General features: G+C 38.7%; 1 pseudogene; it reads left to right on the top strand.

Moving 5' to 3' along the window:
* The first annotated feature begins 4,782 nt into the window (after window positions 1-4,782).
* LOC102811287 lies at window positions 4,783-5,233 on the top strand (annotated as a pseudogene).
* Window positions 5,234-7,586: the final 2,353 nt, after the last annotated feature.

Raw genomic sequence — 7,586 nt, 5'->3', positions numbered from 1 at the left:
GGACATTGTTTCGTTCTGCTGTGCATGGGGTCGCTATGAGTCGGTTCCGACTCGATGGCACCTGACAACAACAACAACAACATGTTGGCTGCTAACTGCAAAGTTAGTAGTTTGAATCTACTAGCCACTCATCTGAAGAAAGGTGAAGTTTTCTGCTCCAGTAAACATTTACTGCCTAAGAAACACCATAAGGGTTGCTATGAGCTGTCTTGGTTATCATCCCATTTGGGAATGGGTTTTCATTGGTATGCTAATGAGGCAGGATTGGTTGGGTATATTTGGAATCAATCTCTTTTAAGATATACAAAAGATTACACAAGGGAGCAGAGATGAGATGGGAACAGAGAATTGCCAAGCCACATGAAGATTGTTCAGAGCAGAAATTCAGAGACCTCCAGTGCTCCAGAAGTAATACACAAAAAGTCTGCTCCTGCAGTTTGCATCCTGAATTCAGACTTCTAAACTGTGAGAAAATAAATTTCTGCTTTTGAAAGCCACCCAATCATGATATTTCTGTTATATCAGCACTAGATAACTAAGAGAAACTTGAAATAAATACATTCCAGGTAACTATTTCTGCCTTTCATTTCTCGAGTCATTGGCTCTTTTCAAGCCAACTGTCTGCTTTCATGTGTCTTGGCATTCTGCTTGTTCTAGATACTCTTATACATTATTATAGTTTCCTCTGATTAGTTTTGTGTTTAAAAATTCTGCCTATATAAACTGAATTTTAAAGCTATAATTAACCTATTTCACATTTTAATACTCTAAGACATGCATAACTGTAGTCATAACTTCAGATCAGCATGATAATCAATGTTATCAAACGTAATTTAACTCTAATCAAAAACAAAACTATCAAGACATTATAGTTAACGCATGCAAACTAATTTTGGGAAATGTATAAGTTCTTTAGTACTTTTTAAAATAATTTGAAGTCTCTTTTGCTTTCTTCAAAGACCTCAAAATGACCCAGGTATCCCAGGGTGTGGACCTCTGTTTTCAAGCCTCTTAAGGATCATACAAACTTTTCAACTTAAAAATTAGCCTGCGATATTTGATGTTATACCAAATAATGTTTTTGCCAGAAAAAAAAATCCTTTAAATCCACCCCTGGTTTAAAGGATTCTGAACTTTCAACTAGATGAATTAGCTCTATTTCAAGCTGAAAAAGAATACAAGACTAGAAGAAATTAGTTTGAAATCTGGGCCAGTGAATGAAGACAAATGTTTTGATTCAAGTTCTATAGTATTCACCTGGAAATAGAAACTTGTTTAATTATGTACACAACTTCTTCTGCAGTTCATATTATAACTGTTTGGGATGAGTTCTCCTAGGAGACAGTCTGTAACTCAGTATCTACAGGGATTCTTTATAAGTGTACTCATAGACACAGACAATAGTCTCCACTGACTTCAGATTCTTATAAAAAGTCTTTTTTTGAATTGAATCCCAGGCTACATTTATAAATAGTAAGCTATTATCTAAATCAGGTACAGAAAGCATGAAATTCCAACACAGAAACTAAGGCCATATTTACTCATTGAATTGTATCATCCTAAGCCTTAACTTGGACTTCTGGTGTGGTGCTGTAGGATCAGCGCTGAACTGAGAACCACAAGATTGACTGTTCAAACCAGCTGCTCCTTGGAAACCCTATACAGGGTTGTTATGAGTTGGAACCGATTCAATGGCACTTAACAACAACAACAACAAGCCTTAACTACTCCAATCTCACAAAGAATCCGGCACTGAGGGGAATAAGTACCAATGCATTTCCACCTATGGAGAACAAGTTTTCCCAACAAGATGTGATACCCCAATATATAACAATTTCCACCTTTCATTTCTCTAGTCAGTTGCTCTTATCAGGCTGTCTGCTTTCAAAAATTCTCCATCTTGCTTGTTAGTGATTCTCATTTCCCTGACATTCTTACTGGATTCAAGAGAACATCTTCAGGTGTGACCTGCATTGTTCTGTCTTTGGTGGCTAGCCGGTTTGCAATGGATTGGTTAAACTAATTGGTTGAGATGATGAATGTAAATAACACTAAAAAAAAATATGAAATACAAAAGAACAATATGAGAAGTTGATTACTACCACCTTGCAATTACTCTTCTCAGATAATGCTCTAATATAAAACCCAGAGTCCTCTGCCTACAAAGCTCTCTAGATCCTCTACAAACTGACTTTGTTCCAGCAAACCTGGGATCTCAAAACTGACTTTGTTCCAGCAAACCTGGGATCTCAAAACTCTCTTGCACATCCTCTGCCCAGCCAGTACTAGCTCTTTCCTATGCCTGTCAACACCTCAACCTCTCCTACCACTGTTTCCTTTCCTTTAGGACATCTGTCTGAAATGCCACCTCCACCACTCTTGTTGTTGTTGTTGAGTGCCATCGAGTCGGGTCCGACCCATAGCGACCCTGTACAGGGTTTCCGAGGGTGTAAATCTTTACGGGAGTAGAAAGCCTCATCTTTCTCCCGCGGAGCGGCTGGTAGTTTCGAACCGCTGACCTTAAGGTTCGCAGTCCGATTCGTAACCACTACGCTACCAGAGCTCCTTTCCAAATCTCATTTTTCCTTGAGAGCCTGGATAGATCCCATTTTCTCTATGAAGTTTGTTTTGTTTTGCTGACCACCCCCAAAATCCTCAGAATTTCTCTTGTATTTATAGCCAGTGCTACACATATCAGGAGTCCTGGTGTGGCACTGTGAGTTAATGTGTCAGACTGCAATGCCATTTTAATTGCAAGGTCGGTGGTTCAAGCTCACTAGCTGCTCCTCAGAAACCCTATACAGGGTCACTATGGGTCAGAATCAACTCGATGGCACTTAACAACAACAACAAACACATATTAACACTTACCCTTTATTTTCATATCCAATAAGGAGCTCTGGTAGCGTAGTGGTTACGAATCGGGCTGTGAACCTTAAGGTCAGCGGTTCGAAACTACCAGCCGCTCCACGGGAGAAAGATAAGGCTTTCTACTCCCGTAAAGATTTACACCCTCGGAAACCCTGTACAGGGTCGCTATGGGTCAAAAAACTGACTCAACGGCACTTAACAACAACAACAACAATAAATCAATATGTCACTTAGTAATGCTCCTGCTACAGTCCACCACTTATCAGTCAGTTTGTCGTACTATGGTAGCTTGTGTGTTGCTGTGGTTCTGGAAGCTATAAAACAGGTATTTTAAATACCAGCAGGGTCACCAATGGTGGATGGATTTCAGCTGAGTTTCCAGACTAAAACAGATTTGAAAGAAAGAGAGGCAGAATACTTCTGAAAGTTAGTCACTGAAAACTAACTTTCAGAATAGCAGTGGAACACTGACAGAAAAAGTGTCAGAAAATTAAAACATTATGAACAGCACCAAGATATTGTCAGATATCGTGCCAGAAGATGAGCCCCTTAGGTTGGAAGGCACTCAAACTGTGAATGGGGAAGAGCTGCCTCCTTACAGTTGACCAGAATGACAGGAATGGAGTCAAGCTGTCAGGCCCTTCTTATGCTGATATAGCACAAATCAAAATGAGGAGAAACATATGTAAACATCCAATAATAATCAGAGTATGGAATTACGAAGTATGAGTCTAGGAAAATTGGGAGTTGTAAAAAAAAATGAAATGTAGTACATACAGATCAATATCCTAGGCATTAGTGAGCTGAAATGGACTGGTATTGACCATTTTGAATCAGACAATCATATGATTAATTATGCTGGGCATGACAAATTGCAGAGGAATGACGTCACACTCACAATAAAAAAAAAAAAATTCAAGATCTTAAAGAATAATGCTGTCTGTGATAATATTCATGTGCCTACCAAGAGGAACAATTATTACCACTATTGTTAAAATTTATGTATCTATCAACCTCTTCAGTCTGAAATTAACCAAACACGCAGTCAAGATGTACTGATAATTACTAGTGATTGTAATACAAAGGTTGGAAGTAAAAAAGAAGGGTCAGTAGTTGGAAAATAATGCCTGGGTGATAGAAATGATGCTGATGATCACAGGACAAAATATTGCAAGACCAATGACTTATTCATTACAAATAATTTTTTATACAACATGAAAAAATGACTATACACTTGGAACTCACCAGATGGAAAACACAGAAATCAAATTAACTACACCTATGGAGCACTGGTGTGGTGCTGTGGGTTAATACGCCAGACTGCAAAGCCATTTGAACTGCAAGGTCTGCAGTTCAAGCTCACCAGCAGCTCCTTGGAAACCCTAGACAGGGTCGCTATGGGTCGGAACTGACTTGAAGGCACTTAACAACAACAACAACATGGAGCTCTGGTTGCGTAGTGGTTACGAGTTGGGCTGCTAACCTCAAGGTAAGCAATTAGAAACTACAAGCAATTCTGCAGGAGAAAGATGAGCCTTTCCGCTCCCATAAAGATTTATAGCCTTGGAAACCCTATACAGGGAATCCATGGGTCAGAACCGACTCGACAGCACTTAACAACAACAACAATAACAACATGGTAAAAGACAGTGGGAAAGCTCCATATCATCAGTCTAAACAAGGCCAGGAGCAGACTGTGAAACAGACTATCAAGCGTTCATATTCAAGTTCAGCCTAAAGCTGAAGAAAATTAAACAAGTCCATGAGAACCAAAATATGACCATGCATATATTCCACCTGAATTCAGTGATCATTTCAAGAACAGATTTGGGAGAGGCGGGCCGGGCTGCCGCGGTGCGAGCGCGGCCTCTGCCTAGGCGACTGGCTGAGGGCTGTATGCGGAGATTCAAGATGACCAACGAAGAACCTCTTTCCAAAAGGTTCGACTGAGTGAAACAGACTTCAAAGTTACGGCAGGAGATTAATTGATTATAAGATGGAAGCAGTATGAAGCCTTATGTATAAGCTTTGGAGGGAAAGTACACAGATCTGAACTCTAATGTTACTGGTTTAAGAGCGTCTGAAGAAAAACTAAAGCAACAACAGAAGAATCTGCACGTAGGGAAAACACCTTGTAATGAGACTAGCAACCAAGGAACAAGAGATGCAAGGGTGTACTACTCAAATCCAGTACATCAAGCAAGTTCAGCAGTCTACCGTTGCCCAACTGAGATCCATCATGGTAGACCCAGCGATCAACTTGTTTTTCCTAAAAATGAAAGGTGAACTGGAGCAGACTAAAGACAAACTGGAACAAGCCCAAAATGAACTGAGTGCCTGGAAGTTTACTCCTGATAGATAAACAAATCCTACTCCCCAGTCAAGATTTCCCTGACAGTCCCACTACGAGAAAGCTGTGGTGGGACGGCCAAGTACTCGTTTCCACATCAAGACGCAGACTTTTTGAGCCAAAAAAGCCACATTCTTATACTGTACAGCTTGTGATGGTTAATGTAAAACTTACCCAATGAACCTTGTGTTTCAGCTTTTTTTCTCTTCCGCTCCCCTTGCTTCAGAGGCCTGATGGCGTCGAACTATTTCGAAGAAGTGTCTACCTCCGAAAAAAAAAATCCCTTCTAGGAATTTTAGACGCTTGAGAAACGTTACTATTTGAAGAAAATAGAGGGAGAAGCAGAAGTCTTAAGTTTGTGGCACACTGTGTCTTCAGACAGTTTGGAGAAATGAAAACCTAGAGATTTTATATCACGAATTGAACATGTAAAATTCCAGTAAACTATAAAAATGGAATATGCATCGCTCTTGAGCATAGTGACTTAGAGACATTGTATATTCGTTTTGTCAATAAGACTGTGGACTTGATGATTTGTTGTTGAACTTCTGGGTCAAAACTTTGAATGAGGTGTTTTGCCTTTAAAGGGTTTCTTTGTTAAACTTACTTTTAACAGTCATGAAAGAACCAACTGATACATGTCAGTACAAGTAGTTTATTCACTTAAACATTTCATTTGGGCTCTGTTAATTGATTGAGCCTTAACTCCATGGATTTTAATCAATGGTGTGTTCTTCAACTAGTTGTTAATGCTGTAGACAATTTTACTGAGGACTGTACAAACACAGAGGTGTGGTTTTCAAATCCAGGTTTGAAAGGTTCGAATCATTTATAAACATTCATTCCACAAAAAAAAAAAAAAAAAAAAGAACAGATTTGATGTACTAGACACTAATGACCAAAGACCAGAAGAGTTGTGAGGTGTCATCATGAACATCATACAAGAAGAAAACAAAAGGTCATTAAGAAAACAAGAAAGAAGAAAAATGGATGCCATAAAAGACTCTAAAACTTTCTCTCTAGCATAGATATGCTAAAACAATGGAAGAAAAGGGGAGGTAAAAGAACTGAACAGAAAATTTCAAAGGGCAACTCAAGAATACAAAGTCAACTGTTATAATGAAATGTGCAAAGATCTTGAGTTGGACATCCGAAATGGAAGAGCACACTGAGCATTTCTAAAGCTGAGGGAACTGAAGAAAAATTCAAGCCTCAATTTGAAATATTGAAGGATTGTATAGGCAAAAGAATCAAAAGAAGATGCAAGGAGTCCAGAGTCAGTGTACCAAAAAGAAATGGTCAGTGTTCAACTATTTCAAGTGGTAGCATATGATCAAGAGCCAGTGATACTGACTGAAGAAGTCCAAGAGGCACTGAAGGCATTCAGTGAAAGAACAAGGTCCCAAGAATTAATGGAATACAAATTAAAATCTATCAACAAACTGACACAGCCCTGGAGGCACTCACTCATTTATGCCAAGAAATTTGGAAGACAGCTACCTGGCCAAATGATGGGAAGAGATCTATATTTGTGCCCATTCCAAAGAGAGGTAGTCCAACAGAATGTGGAAATCATCTGACATCATTTCACACGCAAGTAAAATTTTGCTAAAGATAATTCAAAAATGGCTGCAACAATACATTGACAGGGAACTAGCAGATTTTCAAGCTACATTTAGACAAGGATGTGGAACTCGGAATATCATTGCTGATGTTGATGAATCTTGGCTAACAGCAGAGAATACCAGAAAGATGTTTACCTACCTGTTCTTTATTAACTATGCAAAGGATTTCGACTGTTGGATTATGACAAACTATAAATAATATTGCAAAGACTGGGTATTCCAGAACACTTAATTATGATCATGACTAACTTGTATATAGACCAAGAGGCAGTCATTCGAACAGAACAAAGGGACACTGAATGGTTTTAAATCAGGAAAAGGTATGTGTTAGGGTTTTCCATATTCAGTCAAGCTGTATGCTGAGCAAATAATCCAAGAAACTTGATTTTATGAAGAATAACATGGCATCAGGATTGGAGGGAGACTCATTAACAACTTGTTATATGCAGATGATATATCCTTGCTTACTGAAAGTAAAGAGAACTTAAAATACTTACTGATGAAGATCAAAAACCACAGCCTTCAGTATGGGTCATGTCTCAATGTAAAGAAAACAAAATCTTGACCCTTGAGCCAATAAATAAATTATGATAAATAAAAAAAAGATTGAGGTTGTCAAAGACTTCAGTTTGCTTGTATCTACTATCAAAACTTATGGAAACAGCAATCAAGAAATCAAACGACATATTTGCTGTAAGCAAGTCAGCTGCACTGATCTCTTTAAGTGTTCAAGACCAAAG

The sequence above is a fragment of the Chrysochloris asiatica genome, unplaced genomic scaffold (genome assembly GCF_000296735.1).
Source record: "Chrysochloris asiatica unplaced genomic scaffold, ChrAsi1.0 scaffold00011, whole genome shotgun sequence".
In the NCBI taxonomy this organism is placed as follows: domain Eukaryota; kingdom Metazoa; phylum Chordata; class Mammalia; order Afrosoricida; family Chrysochloridae; genus Chrysochloris; species Chrysochloris asiatica.
Note: the sequence above shows the minus strand (reverse complement) of the source record. Positions and strands in the feature narration are given on the sequence as shown.